At 42.3% G+C, this 25,146-nt stretch overlaps 1 protein-coding gene across 8 annotated transcripts in view; it reads left to right on the forward strand.

Annotated features, from left to right (window-relative positions):
* MAPK10 (mitogen-activated protein kinase 10) overlaps positions 1 to 25,146 on the forward strand; it is a 328,578-nt gene that overhangs the window by 56,865 nt on the left and 246,567 nt on the right. For 2 of the 8 annotated variants that reach the window (XM_082263013.1, XM_082263017.1), the window contains exon 2: positions 22,206 to 22,345. The exons of the other annotated variants lie outside the window; for them this stretch is intronic. The gene's annotated coding sequence lies outside the window, so the exon portion shown is untranslated. The remainder of the gene's footprint in view (positions 1 to 22,205; positions 22,346 to 25,146) is intronic. 8 annotated transcript variants of the gene reach the window in all.

Here is a 25,146-nt window from a genome sequence, read left to right on the forward strand (position 1 = left end):
TATATATATATAAAGAAAAAACTCAATTACCAGCCCTTAAAAGGGCTTTTTGGGACACTAGATATATATATAAATATATATATAAAAAATTACACAAATACCAGCCCTTAGAAGGGCTTTTTGGGGTGCTGTCAGGATGCTGTCCTTACAGCAGTAGTGGACCAAGAACACTGACTAGCAAGACCAGGAACACTGACTAACAACTGTCCCTAGCTATTAACAGCAGCAGCAGCAGCAGCTCTCCCTGCTCTCACTAACACACACTGCTTCAGAATGATCTAAGATGAATGCTGCCCTTGCTTATTTAAAGGAGGTGGGAGGGTGTGGGAGGGAGGTATGCTGATTGGCTGGAAATGTGCCTGCTGACTGTGAAGTTCAGGGTCAAAGTTTGCCTCAATGATGTATTATAGGGGGCGGACCGAACATCGCATATGTTCGCCCGCAGCGGCGAACGCGAACATGCTAAGTTCGCCGGGAACTGTCCGCCGGCAAACAGTTCGGTACACCTCTACTTATAATACACAGCTTCTCCAAAATACCTAGCTACTGTGGGGAACCCCTCCCCGGCTGCTAGCAGAGTACTCCAGTTCCAGTGGAATGGCTGTTTGGTCTTGGATTCCCCCCCCAGCTGTTTACCTGTTACCAGAACTACCCACTGGGAGGGATGCTGTTTATCTGGATAATCCCAAGTAGCTTTGTTATAAACCGTTTTACTAAAGTGTTTATTCTCAGCTTGACTAGATTTATAGATACTATGCTATAATGCAGTGTTTCTCAACTCCGGTCTTTAGGGCACACTAACAGGCCAGGTTTGCAAGAAAACTGAAATACATCACAGGTGATATCATTTGCTGCTCAGTGATTGCAGTATTCTAATCTGCATCTCCCCAAGGTAATACTTAAAATCTGGCCTGTTAGTGTGCCCTGAAACACTGCTATAATGTCATTTTACCCTGATTGGACTACAGAGTCATTGCTGTAAAGAGTCTATGTTTATGCATGTTCTTTGCCATCCTGAACCTATTTTTCATTATTCTGCAAGGTATGCATGGTTTTGCCATCACCAAACTTTGCATCTGTTTATTAAACTGCAGTTACTCTCTGTCTGATCATTTGGGTGATTACCTATTCTGTTACACTACTGTTATGCTAGAGCAGCACACTGCATACATTATAGAGACATCCTCTGGTAGAGTATATTAAGCTAAATACAGTAAATGGCACATAGATATAAATCTTTAGGTGTGCACTTGTTATCATTTAAGACTAAATATTCAGATTTTAGATCTGTAAGGCCAGATATAACTGTTTCTTGTTTTTTTTTAAGTAGCTAACGTACAATAGTTTAGCCCACACAGGGGCTAGCATTGACAGTGGTAACAAAAGTTATCTTATAAAGGTAGAAAAATGAAGCAGTATGAAAACGTGAATAGATATACCAGCAGGAGATAGGCCTTCTCACAAAGCCATGAGAGCCAAGGGGTCCTGGGGGGTTTTCTACCCCAATATCTATGCAATAGTGCAATTTACAGCCTATACCAGTTTTAAAAGGAAAGACAGATCAAAAACCAGGGGGAAAGTAGGCAGAAAGGTGGCTCTAGAGAAAGAGAGAATGCGCACCTGACGAGTAGAGAGCCAGAAAAAAGGAGAAGGAAAGCTAGAGAAGAAGGGAACTGTTTCTCTTTCAACTCTCTATGTCTGTCTTATTCAGTAAATTTACTATGATATACAAGAAATCAAATCATTATCAAATTATTTTTAATAGCACACATAAAATATGTCAAGATGTCATTTTTCCAAAGGTCAATTGCAAATGTAAATTTTATGGGAATGACGCTTTCTGTTGTATGTGTTCTTTATATGTTTTTATTGTGACAAGAATAGATAAATGTTAAGTATGGAGGGTCGGCGTCCCTTTTTTTTAACATCCATATTTTACAGCTAGATATTTTCACGAAAAGTATGCATTATTGCAGTGACCTTTTACAAATAGTTTTTGATGAATACAGTTTATCAATTGGGTTCTTTAAGGCTAGTTCTTCATAATGTGAATCAGGCATGTGAATGTATTATGTTACCACAATGGTTGAAAGGCATTTGTTTGATAGTTTTCAACAACTAAATTTATTAAATAGATTTTCAATGTGAAAAAAGAATACCCCTAACATAGAGAAGTAACCTCACCCACATTTCACTCATAATTAGTGTTGAGCGAACACGGACTGTATTAGTCGTGTTCCTACCGAATAATTGGATTTTTGTTACCCGAACACGGACCCGAAAACTTTACTGTATGTTCGGGTTTAAAATCCGTGTTTGGTCATTTTATTTCCTGTTTTGTATGTAATGGCGCGCTTTTAATGGCGGGCTTTCAACAGTCAATCAACAAGCGTTTAACTGGTGTGCCTTAAGCCATCCCAGCCATGCCTACTAATGTATTAGTAGCTGTGATTGGCCATCTGAAGCATGTGACCATGTCTTTATAAGTTAGAGAGCCCCAGCACGCTGCGTCATTCTGCTGTAGTTTAGGGAGAGAGCACACATCATACCATACGTGCTGGCTGCTGATTAGGGACAGACAGTGAAAAATTGTATTGTGTCCGAAAAGAATGCAGGGACAGGTCGGAATGTAGGCAGGGAAAGTTATTTGAGCATATTAGGGACAGGCTGGAGCGATTAGGCAGGGACAGTCTACATCGATTTTGCTGTGTGGGGGGTGGTGCAGTGAACGATCTTTTTGCCCTCACTTGAGCCCACTGAGGAGGAGGAGGAGGAGGGAGAAAAAAATCTATTTTTATCAGTCAGTTGTGTGCAGCGTTCATCAGCTATATTTTACTACAAGTTAAAGGGGAATTTTTTCCCCCCCCCTTCATAGCCTGCTTTTTGCTGACTCTCTCTGAGCTGACCGTGACATAAGACACTGCTGTGTTGTTCACATGTGCTATTGAGTGATTTTCAATTTTATACACTTTTTTCTATTCCACTATTCAATATACACCCTTTTGGGTTAAAAAAAATTAAATTGTGGCATAGTCTGTACTAATCTATTTAAAAATTACAAACTTAAAGAGGAATTTTCTTTTTTTTTTCCCTTCATAGCCTGCTGCAGAACTGACCGTGACATAAAACATAAGACACTGCTGTGTTCACATGTGCTATTGAAAAATCACCAATTTTATATCATATTTTCTATTCCGCTATTCAATCTACACCCTTTGGGGTAAAAATAATTAAATTGCGGCATAGTCTGTATCGGTACGTGTGAGATACACCTTCCAAATTTTTGGGGCGCATCTTCCACCGCCGAGGATTGCAGGGTGCTTCAGTTTGCCTCCTGCCTGTTCCGAACTCCTCCTACTCCTCATCCTGCCTTTAGGGTACAAAAAATAGTAATCGGGGCCTAGTCTGGGTCTGTACGTGTGAGATACATACACCTTTTGATATCATATTTTCTATTCCGCTATTCAATCTACACCTTTGGGGTAAAAACAATTAAATTGCGGCATAGTCTGTATCGGTACGTGTGAGATACACCTTTCCAATTTTTGGGGCGCATCTTCCACCGCCGAGGATTGCAGGGTGCTTCAGTTTGCCTCCTGTTCCGAACTCCTCCTACTCCTCATCCTGCCTTTAGGGTACAAAAAATAGTAATCGGGGCCTAGTTTGGGTCTGTACGCGTGGGATAGATACACCTTTTGATATCATATTTTCTATTCCGCTATTCAATCTACACCCTTGGGTTAAAAAGAATTAAATTGTGGCATAGTCTGTATCGGTACGTGTGAAATACACCTTTCCAATTTTTTGGGCGCATCTTACACCGCCGAGGATTGCAGGGTGCTTCAGTTTGCCTCCTGCCTGTTCTGAACTCCTCCTACTCCTCATCCTGCCTTTAGGGTACAAAAAATAGTAATTGGGGCCTAGTCTTGGTCTGTACGTGTGAGATAGATACACCTTTTGATATCATAATTTCTATTCCGCTATTCAATCTACACCCTTTGGGGTAAAAACAATTAAATTGCGGCATAGTCTGTATCGGTACGTGTGAGATACACCTTCCAAATTTTTGGGGCGCATCTTCCACCGCCGAGGATTGCAGGGTGCTTCAGTTTGCCTCCTGCCTGTTCGGAACTCCTCCTACTCCTCATCCTGCCTTTAGGGTACAAAAAATAGTAATCGGAGCCTAGTCTGGGTCTGTACGTGTGAGATAGATACACCTTTTGATATCATATTTTCTATTCTGCTATTCAATCTACACCCTTTGGGGTAAAAACAATTAAATTGCGGCATAGTCTGTATCGGTACGTGTGAGATACACCTTTCCAATTTTTGGGGCGCATCTTCCACCGCCGAGGATTGCAGGGTGCTTCAGTTTTCCTCCTGTTCGGAACTCCTCCTACTCCTCATCCTGCCTTTAGGGTACAAAAAATAGTAATCGGGGCCTAGTCTGGGTCTGTACGTGTGAGATGGATACACCTTTTGATATCATATTTTCTATTCCGCTATTCAATCTACACCCTTGGGGTAAAAAGAATTAAAATGCGGCATAGTCTGTATCCGTACGTGTGAGATACACCTTTCCAAATTTGGGGCGCATCTTCCACCGCCGAGGATTGCAGGGTGCTTCAGTTTGCCTCCTGCCTGTTCCGAACTCCTCCTACTCCTCATCCTGCCTTTAGGGTACAAAAATGGTAATTGGGGCCTAGTCTGGGTTTGTACGTGTGAGATACACCTTTTTATATCATATTTTCTATTCCGCTATTCAATCTACACCCTTTGGGGTAAAAACAATTAAATTGCGGCATAGTCTGTATCGGTACGTGTGAGATACACCTTCCAAATTTTTGGGGCGCATCTTCCACCGTCGAGGATTGCAGGGTGCTTCAGTTTGCCTCCTGCCTGTTCGGAACTCCTCCTACTCCTCATCCTGCCTTTAGGGTACAAAAAATAGTAATCGGGGCCTACTCTGGGTCTGTACGTGTGAGATAGATACACCTTTTGATATCATATTTTCTATTCCGCTATTCAATCTACACCCTTTGGGGTAAAAACAATTAAATTGCGGCATAGTCTGTATCGGTACGTGTGAAATACACCTTTCCAATTTTTGGGGCGCATCTTCCACCACTGAGGATTGCAGGGTGCTTCAGTTTGCCTCCTGTTCGGAACTCCTCCTACTCCTCATCCTGCCTTTAGGGTACAAAAAATAGTAATCGGGGCCTAGTCTGGGTCTGTACGTGTGAGATAGATACACCTTTTGATATCATATTTTCTATTCCGCTATTCAATCTACACCCTTGGGGTAAAAAGAATTAAATTGCGGCATAGTCTGTATCGGTATGTGTGAGATACACCTTTCCAAATTTGAGAGGTTTGCTCGTGGTAGGTGGACCAAAAAAGTGTGCCACATCCCTAAATACAATAACAAAGGAATATTCCCCTAGGTTTGGGATTTTTTAGGCACAAGTTTATAAATGATTCAAAGATCAATGCAGAAAATTATAACATTTATTAAAGTGATAAATAAAGTGGTGTAAACATTAAAAAGAAGAACATTACAGGCAATGTGTGATCATCAAGAATACAACCATATCCGTGAGATGACTCTAACCAGTACCCAATATATTTCGGGAAATTAGTTCCCTTCTTCAGGGGTGGTTTCAAAACGGAGCAGTGTTCTAATAAACAAAAACAACAGTATTATAATTATGCCATTGAACATAATAGAGGTATTTCTGAAGATTGTCACCAGTGAAATTGAGAAAATGAAAATTGACTGCACCCCCCATGCCAATATTTCCCCCTCACATCGGGAAGCTATTAATAAACTCTCTGACAATAAAAAAATAGTTATTAAACAGGCTGACAAGGGGGGCAATATTGTCATAATGGATGATACACAGTATGTTCAGATGTGTACCCAGATCCTCAATAACATCAACTGGTACAGACGCATCACCCCCACCATTGTGGCTAAATTCTATCAGGAGTTCTACCTCTTAACAGACCAAGCTTATTTAAATAACATCATTACCAAGCATACGTGGGACTTTATTCGTACTAAATTCCCTAAAATACCAACGTTCTATGGACTTCCCAAAGTCCATAAGAACCCCACTAACCCCCCTGGTAGACCCATCATATCAGGGAGAGGGTCTATATCTGAAAATGCCAGTCGCTTGGTGGATAATTATTTACAACCTTTCGTACAGGATTTACCATCCTTCACGAAGGACACGATTCATTTTTTGAGCAAGGTTGAGGGCTTTCCTGTTTCTTCCATGGCAACACTTGTCACCATTGACGTTGAAGCTTTATATAGCTCCATACCCCATGCAAAAGTATGGCCGCTATCCAACACATTATTTCGCAGAAGGTACAGAGTGATGCTTATAGTGAATTTATACTTAGCCTCTTACGGTTTATTCTTACACATAATATCTTTATGTTCAATGGCTCCCACTACCTCCAGGTGCAGGGCGTAGCGATGGGCACTTGTTGTGCCCCATCCTACGCCAATCTGTACCTGGGGGAGTGGGAGACTTCCTTCCTAGACGATGAGGCCATGTCAATATATACGGACCACATTCTTATGTGGACCCGTTATATAGATGACGTGTTCCTCATCTGGGAGGGTCCCCTTGAACTATTATATACTTGCCTGGAAAGAATGAACAGGAACGAGTTCAACCTGCTCTTCACAATGAATCTGGACCCTAACCGCGTGACGTTTTTGGACGTTGAGATTTTTAGAGGAGAAGATGGTACCCTGCACAGTGGACTCTATCGTAAGCCCACGGCAGGGAATACCATCCTCCATGGCTCTAGCTTCCACCCTGAGCCACTAATCCGATCGATACCAACAAGCCAATATCTTCGCTTAAGGCGTAATTGCAGTGACCTGCAAACTTTCCAACTCGCTGCAAACGATCTACGTGAAAGATTGACACGAAGAGGGTACTCAAATATGTCTCTCAAAAAGGCATATAAGAGGGCCCTCTTAAGTGATAGACGGGAACTTCTTAATCCTTCCAAGGATAAGAAAACCAATGATAGTAATAACATCAGGATAATCACCCCTTATATGTACCAACATAATAAGATCAAAAAAATAGTGACCAAACACTGGCACTTATTAACTTCCGATCCTATTCTAGGACAATACCTTTCCAACACACCAGGTTTTACCTACAAAAGAGCTCCGGCCCTCCGTGACAAGCTTGTCCGGAGTGAATTTAACAGTAGTGATATGACATGTTGCAAATATAAGGGTACCTATATATGTGGTTCATGCCACTATTGTGGCTTTATGTTGACACAAAAATTTCCCAATCTACCGAATGGTCAAATTTTTAAAGCGCGACACTTTGCAAATTGTCGCACGATCGGTGTCATTTATATACTCCTATGTACATGCGGATGCTTCTACATAGGAAAAACAAAACAGGAGTTCTGGCGACGCGCGTACCGTCACATTCTTAGCATGCGCAAGCCAGACCCTGAACTCCCTCTTGGACGCCACGTGAGTCTGGTCCATGGAGGCAAATTCCCTAGGATTAAATTCCTAATATTGGATCGTGTCCACCCTAGCCCCAGGGGAGGAGACTGGAACAAAAGTCTCCTCCAGCTGGAGTTGAGGTGGATACATTCCTTAAAAGCCACTGAACCCCCAGGTTTGAATGGAACCCTGTCATTCAAGCCATTTCTGGAGGGTTTCACTTCAGGTGGAATGGAAAAGTAAAAACAAAAATAGATGCATTATACATCTGTCTGTATTTTATATGATGCATATCTTTCCATATATATGTACCTCCCCTCTAATATTCAATGTCGATTATGTCTACTATTATACCATCTTGTTCACACAGATTTGTAAAGGAGTAATTAATCATAGGCTGTGTCCCCCTATATGTTAAATGTCCACCGCACATAATCCTTACATAGATTTTATTTTCAAGTCTATGATAAATTCCCATTCGAAATAATCATCCTTTTCCTTTTAACATCATTTGGGCTTTATTTGGCGAGATAATCACCATAATGCCTTAATAGCTTTACAATTTTTATGTATTACTCAATATACTCGTTCTCTCTGTCTTCCTGGTTTCTATGGTAACCCTGGCACGGGTGAGACAGACCGCCGTATTGGCGCTCGCTGTCTCTGGTCGGCCCTGCCCATTGCAGCTCTCTGCAGACATGGGCGGGCCCGGCCACTCGTAAACCGGATGTGGTTATCCACTTCCGGTTACGTGACCCGTGCCGGTGGAACGCGGACGCCATTTCCGTTTCCGCCGGCGCGATGACGCATGTTATGCGCATTCTCGGCGGCGGGGCTGTTCCTGGCGTCCGCTGTCCAGGAAGCCCCGTTAGGCAGAGCACCAGCTGTGGACAATGGGACCTAATTAAGGTAATATTTAAATCCATACACCTCCCTTGCAATCCTCACATCTTTCTGACCACGCTGGTCGATCCTCATATGTGTTACCTGCTGCCCAAGACCATACAGGTAATTGGCTATTTTTTTATATATTATGACAGGACACACTGGATTTCATCTACGATGACCCAGATGCCCTGCAAATCCTTTGGAGATCTCTAGTGACTCCTAAACTAACTAACATATTCCCTATATGCTATATTTCTCCCCTTAGTTGGTCCATATTGTCTACTTCTTGGTGTCTCGGCCTTTTGCTTTGGGACTTCAGGTTCCCACACCTACTAGGAGACAGAAGACCTATAATAAGATCCTTTCCATGATACAGTCCATTATACTGGTCATTTTTTGACCCATGGGATACACAAATATCTAGGACGGTGGACTTACATATGTGGAAGACCAGCTTGTTTTTAATCACCCTACAGGCTTCATGTTTTATCACAAGACTAACCATGTAAGTGTTTGTTTTTCCAACTACATCAACAACTATGTAACCTATTTTTTAATAATATGTGGATTACGAGACATTATATGTATATGAATGATGTATATGTTAATAGAATACCTCTATTATGTTCAATGGCATAATTATAATACTGTTGTTTTTGTTTATTAGAACACTGCTCCGTTTTGAAACCACCCCTGAAGAAGGGAACTAATTTCCCGAAATATATTGGGTACTGGTTAGAGTCATCTCACGGATATGGTTGTATTCTTGATGATCACACATTGCCTGTAATGTTCTTCTTTTTAATGTTTACACCACTTTATTTATCACTTTAATAAATGTTATAATTTTCTGCATTGATCTTTGAATCATTTATAAACTTGTGCCTAAAAAATCCCAAACCTAGGGGAATATTCCTTTGCCTTTCCAAATTTGGGGCGCATCTTCCACCGCCGAGGATTGCAGGGTGCTTCAGTTTGCCTCCTGCCTGTTCCAAACTCCTCCTACTCCTCATCCTGCCTTTAGGGTACAAAAATAGTAATCGGGGCCTAGTCTGGGTTTGTACGTGTGAGATACACCTTTTTATATCATATTTTCTATTCCGCTATTCAATCTACACCCTTTGGGGTAAAAACAATTAAATTGCGGCATAGTCTGTATCGGTACGTGTGAGATACACCTTCCAAATTTTTGGGGCACATCTTCCACCGCCGAGGATTGCAGGGTGCTTCAGTTTGCCTCCTGCCTGTTCGGAACTCCTCCTACTCCTCATCCTGCCTTTAGGGTACAAAAAATAGTAATCGGAGCCTAGTCTGGGTCTGTACGTGTGAGATAGATACACCTTTTGATATCATATTTTCTATTCCGCTATTCAATCTACACCCTTTGGGGTAAAAACAATTAAATTGTGGCATAGTCTGTATCGGTACGTGTGAGATACACCTTTCCAATTTTTGGGGCGCATCTTCCACCGCCGAGGATTGCAGGGTGCTTCCGTTTTCCTCCTGTTCCGAACTCCTCCTACTCCTCATCCTGCCTTTAGGGTACAAAAAATAGTAATCAGGGCCTAGTCTGGGTCTGTACGTGTGAGATAGATACACCTTTTGATATCATATTTTCTATTCCGCTATTCAATCTACACCCTTGGGGTAAAAAGAATGAAATTGCGGCATCGTATGTATCGGTACGTGTGAGATACACCTTTCCAAATTTGGGGCGCATCTTCCACCGCCGAGGATTGCAGGGTGCTTCAGTTTGCCTCCTGCCTGTTCCGAACTCCTCCTACTCCTCATCCTGCCTTTAGGGTACAAAAAATAGTAATCGGGGCCTAGTCTGGGTTTGTACGTGTGAGATACACCTTTTTATATCATATTTTCTATTCCGCTATTCAATCTACACCCTTTGGGGTAAAAAGAATTAAATTGCGGCATAGTCTGTATCGGTACGTGTGAGATACACCTTTCCAATTTTTGGGGCGCATCTTCCACTGCCGAGGATTGCAGGGTGCTTCAGTTTGCCTCCTGTTCCGAACTCCTCCTACTCCTCATCCTCATCCTGCCTTTAGGGTACAAAAAATTGTAATCGGGGCCTAGTCTGTGTTTGTACGTGTGAGATACACAGTTTTTTTAAATTTTTCCTATTCCGCTATTCAATATACACCCTTTTGGAGTGTAAAAAATTAAATTACGGCATAGTCTGTATCGGTACGTGTGAGATACACCTTTTAAATTTGTTTGGCGCATCTCCTTCCACCGCCGAGGATTGCAGGGCGCTTCAGTTTGCCTCCTGTTCCGAACTCCTCCTACTCCTCTTCCTCATCCTCATCCTCCCTTTAGGGTACAAAAAATTGTAATCGGGGCCTAGTCTGTGTTTGTGCGTGTGAGATACACCGTTTTTAAAATTTTTCCTATTCCACTATTCAATATACACCCTTTTGGAGTGTAAAAAAATTAAATTACGGCATAGTCTGTATCGGTACGTGTGAGATACACCTTTTAAATTTGTTTGGCGCATCTCCTTCCATCGCCAAGGATTGCAGGGCGCTTCAGTTTGCCTCCTGTTCCGAACTCCTCCTACTCCTCTTCCTCATCCTCCCTTCAGGGTACAAAAAATTGTAATTGGGGCCTAGTCTGTGTTTGTACGTGTGAGATACACCGTTTTATATCCTTTTTTCTATTCCGCTATTCAATTTACACCCTTTTGGGGTGAAAAAAATTAAATTTGTGGCATACTTTGCATATTTGTGAGATACACACGTTGTATTTGTATACTGTTTTTCTATTCCGCTATTTAATAAACACCCTTTTGGGGTAAAAAAAATTTAATTGCGGCATAGTTTGCATATTTGACTGTGAGATACACCCGTGCGATACTGTTGTTGTTTTGTTCCGCTAGTATTCAATAAACACCTTTCTAGGGCAAGATCATAAATTACAGAAATATGAGGAGACTGTCAAATAGGGGCCGTGGCCTGGGTCGTGGTGCTGCTGGTAGAGATCCTGTTGCAAGGAGAGGATGTGGTCGATCTGTGCCAGCTACACCCACAAGTGAAACACCTTCCTCAAGTGTGAGTAGGCGACAGAACCTGCAGCAGTATTTGGTAGGGCATCATGCGCCTCTAGAAGTGATGAGGCCAGAACAAGTAGAGGTGATAGTAGATTGGTTTGCTGCTGACTGTGCCTCCAGTTCCTTCACATTGTCTCCCACCCAGTCTACTGCAGAAAGGTCAGAGTTGGCACCTGCAGCCGATGTCCAACCGTCTTTTACCTCACCCCCTTGCAAATCAGGCAAGCAGTCTGAGCCCCAAGTCATGCAGCAGTCTCTTCTTCTTTTTTGATGACTCTGTCAGCAGGGTTTCCCAGGGCCATCCACCTAGCCCTGCCCTTGAAGTGGAAGAGATTGAGTGCAGCGATGCCCAACCACTTATTTCTCAAGATGAGTACATGGAAGGACCATCGCAGCACGTCTCCGATGATGACGAAACACAGGTGCCAACTGCTGCGGCACTCAGAATTGTGGAGACCAACAAGGAGGGCAGGGGTGAAGACTGGGTGGAAGATGATGTGGAGGACGATGAGGTCCTCGACCCCACATGGAATGAAGGTCATGCAGGTGACCTGAGTAGTTTGGAGGAAGAGGCGGTGGTCGCACAGAGCCACCAGCACAGCAGAAGAGGGAGCAGGGTGCAGAAGCAGAGCGGCCGTGCCCTAGACACTACGCCTGCTACTGCCCAACGCAGCAAGGGACCGAGTGCACCAAAGCCAGCTCAAAGGAGTTCTCTAGCGTGGAAGTTCTTCAGAAAATGTGCTGATCACAGGACACGAGTGGTTTGCACCCTGTGCAATCAGAGCCTGCAGCGAGGCATAAACCTTCTCAACCTGAGCACAACCTGCATGATCAGGCATCTAAGTGCAAAGCATGAGCTGCAGTGGAGTAGACACCTTCAAAACCAAGAAAGGTCTCTGGCTCCTCCTGCTTCCTCTTCTGCTGCAGTCTCGGCCTCTTCATCCACCTCTGTAGTGATACCGGCACCTGCCACCCCGCAAACAGACGATCTGTCAGCAACACCACCACCTGGGTCAACAACCATCTCCACAATGTCCCGTGGAAGCTTTCAGCTTTCCATCTCCCAAACACTTCAGAGGAAGAGGAAGTACCCCCCTACCCACCCGCGATCCCTGGCCCTGAATGCCAGCATTTCAAAATTCTTGGTCTTTGAAATGCTGTCATTCCGTCTGGTGGAGACACACAGTTTTAAAAGCCTTATGTCGGTGGCTGTCCCACCGTACGTCGTGCCCAGCCGCCACTACTTTTCCAGGCAAGCCATCCCTTCCCTGCACAACCAAGTGGGGGAAAAAAAAACGCCATCTGTGCCAAGGTCCACCTAACTACCGATACGTGGACCAGTAAGCACGGTCAGGGGCGTTATATCTCCCTAACGGCACACTGGGTAAATGCAGTGGCGGATGGGCCTGAGGCGGATAGCAATTTGACGCATGACCTTCCACCACCAAGGATTGCAGGGCGCTTCAGTTTGCCTCCTGTTCCTAACTCCTCCTATTCTGCTTCCTCATCCTCTACCGCCTCCTCATCCGGTCAGCGTAACACCTTCACCACCAACTTCAGCACAGCCAGGGGTAAACGACAGCAGGCAGTTTTAAAACTTGCCTGTTTGGGGGAAAAACCACACACCGCGCAGGAGTTGTGGAGGAGCATGGAACAGCAGACAAATGAGTGGTTGCTGCCAGCGAGCCTCAAGCCCGGCCTGGTGGTGTGCATAAACGGGCGAAATCTCATAGCAGCTCTTGGCCTAGCCGGTTTGACGCACATCCCTTGCCTGGCGCATGTGCTGAATTTGGTGGTGCAGAGGTTCCTTAAAAATTACCCCGATATGTCAGAGCTGCTGCAGAAAGTGCGGGCCGTCTGTGCGCACTTTCGGCGTTCTCACCCTGCTGCTCGCCTGTCAGCGCTGCAGCGTAACTTCGGCCTTCCCGCTCACCGCCTCATATGTGACGTGCCCACAAGGTGGAACTCCACCTTGCACATGCTGGAAAGACTGTGCGAGCAGCAGCAGGCCATAGTGGAGTTTCAGCTGCAGCAAGCACGCGTGAGTCGCTCTGCGGAACAGCACCACTTCACCACCAATAACTGGCCCTCCATGCGAGACCTGTGTGCCTTGTTGCGCTGTTTTGAGTACTCCACCAACATGGCCAGTGCCGATGACGCCGTTGTCAGCTTAACTATCCCACTTCTATGCCTCCTTCAAAAAACGATTCGGGAGATGATGGAAGAGGATGTGGCACAGGATGAGGAGGAGGAGGAGGATGAAGAGGTAACATTTCCAAGGCTTTCAGGGCAGTCATTCGCAAGTGGCTCCGAGGGTGGGTTCCTGCACACACAAACGCCAGGGACACAATTGTCCAGCAGGGGCACAGTTCTGGAGGATGAGGAGGAGGAGATGGAGGAGGAGATGGAACCATGTTCACAGCAGGGTGGCACCCAGGCCAGCTCATGGCCATCACTGGTGCGTGGCTGGGGGGATACAGAGGACACAGACGATACACCTCCCACAGAGGACAGCCTTTCGTTGCCTCTGGGCAGCCTGGCACACATGAGCGATTACATGCTGCAGTGTCTCCACAACGACCGCCGAGTTGCCCACATTCTAACTTGTGCTGATTACTAGGTGGCCACGCTGCTGGATCCCCATTACAAGGACAACGTACCATCCTTAATTCACTCACTGGAGCGTGATCGCAAGGTGCGCGAGTACAAGCGCATGCTGGTAGACGCGATGCTGCTGGCATTCCCACCTGACAGCGGGGCCACAGTGGAAGCACAAGGCCAAGGCAGAGGAGGAGGAGGAAGAGGTCGCCAACGCAACCAGGGCACCGCCAGCACCTCAGAAGGCAGGGTTAGCATGGCCGAAATGTGGAAAAGCTTTGTCAGCACGCCACAACAAACAGCAGCACCAGCAGCTCATATGGAACGTCTTAGCAGGAGGCAGCATTTCACCAACATGGTGGAGCAGTATGTGTGCACACGCCTACATGTAGTGAATGACGGGTCTGCCCCCTTCAACTTCTGGGTCTCCAAATTGGGCACATGTATTTAGCACGGCTGGGGGCGTTATCACAGACAAGCGCAGCCGCCTGTCCAGAGACAATGTGGACAAGCTCACGTTCATTAAAATGAACCAGGCATGGATCCCACAGGACTTTTCCGTACCTTGTGCAGAATAGAGATGGATACCGACCTTACCCAGCCATTGTTATATTTTTGATCTTTCTCACTCTTTTGGGGTGTACCCTCATTTAAAATGACTGAAAAAAAGCAGTGTTGGCTACCTCGTCCTCCTCCACCGCCGCTTCCACCTACACCGCCACATCCACCGCCACCTCATCCTCCCTCCTACTCCATATGGGCCTCGTCCTTCACAGATGAAGAAAATTGTTTTATTTTTCAGTTTTTTTTTGTTGTTTTAAGTTATTTCCCTATCCACATTTGTTTGCAGAGCACTTGCCATGCTCTTAACTGCGTTGTGCTGCCATTTGCAGCACTCTAGCCCTTTCCATTGGTGTTTTAGAGCCATTTTAGTGCCTGAAAGTTTGGGTCTCCATTGACTTCAGTGGGGTTCGGTGTCCGGGTAAAGTTCGGAAAAAGACCGGGACACGGACCCGAACTTTTTTTTCAAGTTCGGCCGAACCCACCGAACATCCAGGTGTCCGCTCAACTCTACTCATAATAACTACTAATTTCAGTTGAGAGTGGAAAATGCTTTTAATGTTTTAAAGGTATTTACACAATAGTATTCCCTTTTTCCCTGTAAGAAAATGGGATTACTGCCCCTCTGTGAAATTTGTATACTTCGGGAACATTGTCTAAATTAGTTCTTTTTTTTCATCATTGATGCACCTTTATATGAAAGTGCCAGTGTATACTAGCTAGCTTAAAAAAAAGACCTGGATCTATATTTGTTAAAATCTATTGTTATCATAAACATATATTGAAACAGGAAAAGCCCTTGAGCCCATACCACCTAGCTTTTTTGAGAATTTTTAATTTGTTAGTGGGGGCACCTAACAAAACAACAATAAGATTTTTACATATAGTCATAATAAAAACCCGGGTGTAGAATTTCTTACAGTTACAATAAAAAGCTTATGTAGGAAATATGTGCTAACAAGGTAATGTACTGTTGCCCATAGCACCAATCAAAATCTTCCTTTTGTGGGCAACTGTGCACTGGAAAAATTACAGCTGGAGACTGATTGGCTGTTACAGTATGAGCAACAAAAATTTTGTAAGCTCCCCTTTAGGCTTCATGCACACTAGTATTTTTTTAAGCTCCAAGAAGCTGTTATTAGCAATTTTTTTCTGCTCCTAGAATTTAAATTGTGTTATCCTATGTGTCCATGCACGCTATTTTAGGCTATTAGCGTTTTTTGAGCTTCAGCATCTAGAAGCAGAATAAAAAAAATAAAAAGGAGCGTTTTTCCAGCAGAAACACTCCTGAATGCTACTACTAGGATTTTTTTAAAGGAACTTCAAAAATGCTAATAAAACGCTAATGCTCCTTTACGCTCCTAAACGTGCCTAAAACCCTTCTACAAAAAGCTTTTACCAGCGTTTTTTATCCAGCATTTTTTTTAGTAAAAAAAACAAACAAAAAAAATGCTATTGTGCAAGGAGCCTAAATACACAAGTCTTTACATCCATAGTTGTAGCTATAGAATGCTATTAATATATGCTAACTGCACTACTTTAGGGATATTTTGTGCATGTGATTGCATCGTTGTTATTGCTACACACATTACATCATCTTTTATCATTTCTGCCTATAGTTGCACACAACACTCACTACAGTACAGATTTTACTACTTTATTTAGTGGCCATATTGTGCTTACAAATACTGCCATAAACACAATTTATACCACAGGCTATTAGAACAGCACTTAAATAGTGTATCTCCCTCAGGAACACTAGCCTAGGGACATTAAACAAAGCACTGGTTCTTAGGTAGTGTAAATGTACCCTATTTGATATCAATAAAATCTGCTGTGCCCAGCAGGATCTAATTAGATGCCTAGCAGCTTTAAAAACCACTGCCAATTGTTCTTGTAAAATATTTGATGGCAATAAATGTGATATAATAAAATCAACATGGACAGCATTGCTGGTTTTATAGTTTTTTGGAGATGGGAACATTAGTCAGTTTACAAGGATTTCACCTAAATGCCCAATTAGGTTAGATAAGCAGCAAGGGAATGCTTTTCAAGTTTTTTTTCCCCAGCTAAAGGTAATGATTCATACTAGGTGGAAGATGGACTTATATGTACTGTTACTTGAAGGATCTTTCTTTTTACAGATATCAACATAGATATGCACACTTTTATTGCACAGGGGTGCTTGCATGTGTAGTCATTGTTGTCTCACAGAAACAATATCTATTGACTAGGAAAATCCAATATGCCAAGGAAATTTCACTGGACATCAGCAGACTTGCAGGGTCTGTAGGTGTCCATTAACAGTAAAAAAAAAAAATTAGCAGGATTAATGATAATAATTTAATGGGCATGAATAGTAAACTCCTTAATAATCATTTAGTACTAGACTATGGAAACGTGCCCCTAAGAGCCACAGACAACCTACTATGCAAAATATTTTGGCATTGCAGATTGTGATGGCTTTTCTATTAGAGGCAAAAAATTACAGAATTTCATTCACTAGGTTTTGCACAACTTTTTTTCTTCTAAACCTACATACTGTATTCCTTGTATATCACAAGTTACAATCACTGATCTAAATTCTACTAGTCTCGCACACATCTTAGAAAAACATCAATTTCAGAATAAAATATGACATAAAATTTGACAAACTTAGTTTGACAGCTCTCATGATTGGCTGGCAACCATTCAGTGGTATTCCCTTTATAGCAGAGATAGGGAGGATAAAAAAGGGGGAGGGGTATGCCTGTATATCAAGAATGATGTGCAAGAGATTATGAGGGACGAAATCACTAATGGAACTAGGGAGGAAGTGGAATACCTATGAGTAGAGTTTCAAAGGGAAGATACTAAGGGGAAAGTAATATTAGGCGTATGCTATAGGCACCCCAACCAGAGGGAAGGGGGAGGCGGACCTCCTCTCACAGCTTGGAATGACAGCAAGGATTTGAAATTACATTTTAATTATCTAGATATAGACAGGGCAGAAGGAACCGCGCATTCGTTTAGGGCTCGCCATTTCCTAAATGCTTTGCAGGACAACTTTATGTTAACAATGCGTTACTAGACCTACTAATTATGAATAATACATTGTATTATTGTAGATGTAGGAAACAGTGACCATAGGTCAACTAGTTTCAGTATAAATCACATAAATGGGAAACATAAGGGTAATACACAGACACTGAACTTTAAAAGAGCCAATTTCCCTAAACTGCGCTCCATGCTAGACGATATTAAATTGGATAGAATCCTGGGAACAAAAAACACTGGGGAAAAATGGGAATGCTTTAAGAACATACTTAATAAAGGTATTGGCTAGTGCATTCCAACATGGAATATGTTTAAAAGAGCTAAAAAAAACCCCCTGGGTGGCTAAACTCCAATGTAAAAATGCATATGAAAACAAAAGAAAAGGTCTTCAAGAAATTCAAAGCAGAGGGGTCTTTGGCAGCATTCCAGCACTACAAAGAATGCAATAAGAAATGTAAGAGCACAATCAAGGTGGCAAAGATAAAACACGAAAGGCACATATCGGAATAGAGTAAGAAAAACACCAAGAAATTATTTAAGTATATAAATAGTAAGAAAGTTAAGGCCAGAACATATTGGCCCTATAAAGGATAATGAAGGGAATCTGGCTATGAAGGACAGAGAGAAGGCAGAGGTTCTAAATACATTTTTCACCTCAGTCTTCACAAAAGAATTGGGGGGGGGATACAGTAACTTAGACTGTAATGTTAAAGTTATTAACACTTCACAGGAAGCACCCTCATGTTTAACAGAAGACAGACTCAGAACTAGACTCGAAAAACCTAACATAAATAAGTCACAGGGACCAGATGGCTTACACTTAAAGGTCCTTAAAGAACTCAGCCAGGTGATAGCCAGACCATTGTTCCTAATTTTTAAGTACAGTCTACTGACTGGAATGGTACCAGCTGATTGGAGAAAAGCCAACATGGCACCAATATTTAAAAAAAAGGGCCGAGATTTATCCCTGGGAACAATAGCCCAGTTTGCCTAACATCAATGGTCTGCAAGCTTTTGGAGGGGATGATAAGGGACTATATACATGATATTAGTAATAAGAAAACGGTATCATTAGTAGTAATCGGCATGGATTCATGAAGAATCGATCTTGTCAGACCAATCTATTAACCTTCTATGAAGAAGGGAGCTGCCATCTGGATAAAGGAAGGCCTGTAGATGTAGTGTATCAGGACTTTGCAAAGCCATTTGATACAGTTCTCCACAAACGCTTACTGTACAAACTAAGGTACGTAGGTATTGACCATAGGGTGAGTATCTGGATTGAAAACTGGCTTCAGGGGCAAGTCCAGAGTGTGTTGATAAATGGGGAGTACTCGGATTGGTTGGGTGTGGAAAGTGGGGTCCTCCAAGGATCTGTCCTTGGACCAACTCTGCTTAATTTATTCATAAACGATCTGGAGGATGGGATGACCAGCACAATCTCAGTATTTGAGGACAATACTAAGATATGCAGGGCAATATCTGTAACGCTCCTGCGTTTTTGTAGTAGGCTGCATTTGCAGCTGCAGAATCTCCACTCAGTAGTCATGTAGAGATGTGTTGAATAACCAGATCCAACTCTCCAGACTCATCACTGTGGGCTTGTCAGCTTCAGCATACAGATATACACACTCAATAAGATGTTCCTGGAGTGATAGGATGTATATAACAGTATGAAGATGATGTGCTGAAGGGACAGGTGTGAACAGTGACAGAGATGGCAAGCACTTGATAGAAATGTTCAGGAGAGTTTTAGATGGTATTAGGTAGAATGCAGATAGGTTAGTAATCGAGTATGGTAACAGGTGGTAAGGACAGCAGATGACAAATACAGGATAGACTAACCCAGTGCAAGGATAGATGGTAGTAGACTCAAGAGCTAGCAATCTATGTAACAGTGCAGATGATAGAATTAGTATGCATAGATAGTAACAGTCCTTATGTGCAGAGGTAGATAGTGTAAGTAAGGTTATGGAGGATTCCCCTGTGGGGTACTTATCACTAGTAAAGTTAGTAGTAGCAGGGTCCAGTAGTAAGGGAGTGATCCAGTAGCGAGATACAGGGATCGGTAGCGAGGTTCCGGTCTGTTTCCAAGTAAAAGGGAATAGCTGGAGGTTCCGGTAGTAAGGTAAGCTTGTAAGCATGTGGACACACGGCAGGTTGAACGAACAATGTGAGAGAGAACGCCGGCGGTTGAAATAGCCGCTCTGCGGCGCTCGGCGATGACGTCATCAGTCTTAAAAGTGTATGCGTACCACCTAATTAGAAAGGTGGGACGCATATTTGAAAAGAAAATAGAAAATAAGGGTACCAGAGGTACCAGAATCTTACAATATCTTCTTCACAGGACGTGGAAACCTTACAAGAACACCTGAACAAAATAATGGGATTGGCAACTATATGGCAAATGAGGTTTTGTGTTGAAAAATGTAAGGTAATGCACTTGGGTGCCAGAAATACAAACGCAAGTCACTCACTAGGGGCAGAAGCTCTGCGATAATCTAAGATGGAAAAGCACCTAGGGGTCCTAGTAGAAAACAATCTCAGCAAAGGATGTAATGCCAAGCTTCTGCAAGCAAAGCCAACAGATTACTGGCATGTATAAAAAGGGGATTCATTCCAGAAATAAAATGATTATTCTCCCACTCAACAAGACTCTGGTCTGGCCGCATCTCGAGTATGCCATTCAGTTCTGGGCACTGGTCCTTAGGAAGGATGTGCTGGAACTGGAGAGAGTCCAGAGAAGGGCAACAAAGATAATTAGGGGGATGGAGGACATCAGCTATGAGGAAAGACTACAAGCATTGAAATTATTTTCTCTGGAGTAGAGACGCTTGAGAGGGGTTGTGATATTAATGTACAAATACATTACTAGCGACCCTAGCATAGGTAATAATCTTTTTAGTGAAATAGAATTTAAAAAGACACGTGGCCATTCACTAAAATTAGAAGAGAAGCGGTTTAACCTTAAACTGGGTAAAGGGTTCTTTACTGTCAGAGCGGTAAGGATGTGGAATTCTCTTCCACAAGCAGTGGTATCAGCAGGGAGCTTTGATAGTTTAAAAAAACTGTTAGATGCGCACTTTAACGACCACAACATACAGGTTTATACGATGTACTGTTAACTGCAAACACACATACATCATAGATTGAACTGGATGGACCGGTGTCTTTTTTCAACCGCACTAAGTATGTAACTATATGTAACTATGTAATCACTTTTGTTAAACTAAATCTGTCACATGAGGAATTTAATGTGCACACGATCAGGAGATACATGGGTAGAGGTTACCATCAGTGAAAACCGCAAGTTAGTAAATCAGAAGGTCTAGACAGCTTGACTTACAAGCAAATCTTGAATTGTCTTGTACACATCCCCCCTCCGGAGCTAAGTACTAACTAGAACTAAGTGAAGGGAATAGAAAAGTCATGATGTCCCTGCAAACATTTTCAGACCTAAAAGTTTAACCTCCTCTCACTTGTACAGAGGTTTAACCCCTACCCTCTACTTCTGGAAGGTTCTCCAACCTTCCAGACACCAGAGGGAGGCACCAGAGAGCTGCCAGGATAATAAGTCATCCAGTCCTGGCCTCTAGTAACCTTGACCCAATTCAATGAGTCAGGTTATTCCTGGCCAGAAAATACCTTTTCCTACTCTCACACTAGTAGCACACACTAGAGGGTGCTACATAGAAAACAACAAATCTTGTATATATGATAAATGAAATGTATTAAATTTATTTAATTCTTCCTCTTTTCCTATGCAATTGAAAATCCTTACCTCTGCCTTTTATTTCCTTTTGTTTCTTGAGCTGTCATTGCAAGTCCATCACAGGGAAAGGCAGAGGTAGGGGGTTATATTTGCAGACATGCTTGGTATCCTTTGATATATTAATGGTTAGTGTGCATGGACTTTTGAGATGCACTTAAGATGTGCTTAAAATTCTTTGTCAAGACTGTACTTTGCACTTGCCATGAATTTGCATTGACTTTTATGGATGAATAAAAGCAAAGTATAAACTTATCTCAAGCTGATTGTTCTCTAATGCATATGTACACTGGCCCTTAAGTAGCTGAGGTTTTTCAGGGCTAGTGTACAAGGGCTTTTGAAATATTTTTGAGACCAGTATGTACTTTACTTTAACTCCTCCACACATCATTATGAATGCTTGGCAAAAGCATAATCATTTTAGGATAAATGGGAAAAAAACGCCCATGTACACTAGTCTTTAAAAGTACAGCTGTTCTCTAAGCCAGGCAACTTATCAGAATGTTTTTTGTGCTTTAACTGGAAAACTAAAAATGTAAATATGAAAACATTTTTTTTTGTGAACCTTCTCATGGTCATAACTTTTTTGAGGAATACAAACACATCAACTGGTGTGCTACATTACAGTCCATGAGTTGTTTACAAAAAAACTAGCTGCCAGGACTATATCCTGATATGTGGTTAACATCAAAGCTCAATCATGGGTAAAAATATAGCAGTGTATTGCAATAACATAATAGTGCTCTGGGAATTAATTCATCTAGAAAGTATCACTATTTCTGTTTGGATAGGATGTGCCTGTGTCTGCCACTGAAAATCAATTCTCCATTCCCTTCTGACATCTCTGAAGAATCTAGGGATCGGATTCGACATACTAAGATGTTTGTGCAAGAGAATATTGAACTGGACTAAGCACTGATCATCTTAAAGGGTAACTGTAACTGATCATTTTCTATAAAGAGCTTTCTTCTAACTGGCTTATTTTATTTTTGTGTGTGCATGCAATTGATGTGTATAACAGCAACACAATGTTCCACTGACTTTGCTTAATTTACACTGTTTCGTAATATTCAGCACAGGAATTTATTGTACAGTGCACAGCAAGCAATAGCACAATAAAACATAAACACTTTTAAAAATTACACCATCTAAAATGTTTCTGACAATTCTAATCAGCTGCAGTCAAAATCCAGTATATTTCCAAATCAGTTGGCTCTTTGGTATACTGGTTTTATAATACTAATTAATTAATTAATTAATAATTAGATAGGAAACATATGCTATTGTAAACAAAACTTACATGTACATTTTTACTAAACAAAATGCTGTACATACAGATTATTACAATTATAACAATACAATACAATATAAGACTAACAGATATAAATACAACAAGCATACACTCACACTACCTGTCCTTCCTAGCGAATGAGTATGAATAATGGTCTGTGTACAAAAAGAATACACTAAAAAGTTACTTAACTCAGGTTATAGCTGCTTCATGATCTCTGTAGGCAACCAGGACCCCAGGCTTTACTCCTCTAGCAGTTGCAGGAAATCCAGTGATCGCGTCATCATCAGGTGTAGCTTCTTCTGCATGGACCTTCCTTTTTACTATGTCATTATGGAGTCTTCCTAAGCTTAAGTTGCTGTCCCTTTTATTTAGAAAGTTTTACAATCCCTCTTTGGGTATATCCCCTTTCTTAGTACCTCTTTTCATCAGGTAAAACATTTCCCGAATCAACTTCTAGAGGGCACTGTTGTATCATACATGCCATCGGTCATATATGTGAAAAGGTCAAGCTATTATTGACCTTGGTTACCTGAATGCATAATTTGCCCATTATTACTGTAAAGACAATTGAAGCATCCAACTGCCAACTGACATTTTCCCAACATACAAAAATAGTACCCATGCTCTCATTATTTTAGAGGACAGATTGTGTAAACATTTCCAATGGCATTTCTTTGAGAAGTGTGCACTCAAACACTCAAAGAAACCTGATGTCTGCTTCTAAAACAAACAAACAGATTTTCTTCTTTGTAAGTTAGAAAACAAACAATGTATATATATATATATATATATATATATATATATATATAGAAAACAGAAAGTAAGTCAGAAAACAAACAATTTATATATATATATATATATATATATATATATATGTATAAATATATTAAATGCCCAAACATTCTCATAGGCACACTCCTAAACATTGTGGACAGTTTTCCAGAACAGTTAAAGCTCTTATAGCTGCAAAAAGTGGGCCAACTCAATACTGAACCCTATAAACTAAGATTTGGATGCCATTAAAGTTCATGTGCAGGAACAGCGGGCGTCCTAATACTTTTGGTAATATAGTGTGTATATATATATATATATATATATATATATATATATATATATATATATATACACACTTGGCTACAATAAAAAGTAGTGAGTGCACAGCTTGTATAACAGTGTAAATTTTCTGTCCCCTCAATATAACTCAACACACAGCCATTTATGTCATAACTGCTGGCAACAAAAGTGAGTACGCCCCCTAAGTGAAAATGCCCAAATTGGGCCCAAAGTGTCAATATTTTGTATGGCCACCATTTTTTTCCAGCACTGCCTTAACCCTCTTGGGCATGGAGTTCACCAGAGCTTCACAGGTTGCCACTGGAGTCCTCTTCCACTACTCACGGAGCTGGTGGATGTTAGAGTGCTTGTGCTCCAGCTTCCGTTTGAGGATGCCCCACAGATGCTCAATAAGGTTTGAGTCTGGAGACATGCTTGGCCAGTCTATCACCTTTATCCTGAGCTTCTTTAGCAAGGCAGTGGTCATCTTGGAGGTGTGTGTTGGGGTCGTTATCATGTTGGATTACTGCCCTGCAGCCCACTCTCCGAAGGGAGGGGGTCATGCTCTGCTTCAGTATGTCACAGTACATTTTGGCATTCATGGTTCCCTCAATGAAGTGTAGCTTCCCAGTGCCGGCAGCCCCAGACCCTGACCCTCCCACCACATGCTTGACTGTAGGCAAGACAGTTGCCTATTTACTCCTCACCTGGTTGCAGCCACACACGCTTGACACCATCTGAACCGAATAAAATGATCTAGGTCTAATCAGACCACAGGACACGGTTCCAGATATCCATGTCCTTAGTCTGCTTGTCTTCAGCAAACTGTTTGCAGGCTTTCTTGTGCATCATCTTTAGAAGAGGCTTCCTTCTGGGACAACAGCCATGCAGACCAATTTGATGCAGTGTGCGTTGTATGGTCTGAGCACTGACAGGCTGACCCCCCCACCCATTCAACCTCTGCAGCAGTGCTGGCAGCACTCATACGTCTATTTTCCAAAGACAACCACTGGATATGACGCTGAGCATGTGCACTCAACTTCTTTGGTCGACCATGGCGAGGTCAGTTCTGAGTGGAACCTGTCCTGTTAAACCGCTGTATGGTGTTGACCAGTAGGGTTCAATATTGAGTTGGCCCACTTTTTGCAGCTATAACAGTTTCATCTCTTCTGGAAAGACTGTCCACAAGGTTTAGGAGTGTGCCTATGGGAATGTTTGACCATTCTTTCAGAAGCGCATTTGTAAGGTCAGGCACTGATGTTGAAGGAGAAGGCCTGGCTCACAGTCTGCGCTCTAATTCATCCCAAAGGTGTTCTATTGAGTTGAGGTCAGGACTCTGTGCATATACACTATATTACCAAAAGTATTGGGATGCCTGCCTTTAC

The sequence above is a fragment of the Pelophylax lessonae genome, assembly GCF_965119305.1.
Source record: "Pelophylax lessonae genome assembly, chromosome: 1".
Taxonomy (NCBI): domain Eukaryota; kingdom Metazoa; phylum Chordata; class Amphibia; order Anura; family Ranidae; genus Pelophylax; species Pelophylax lessonae.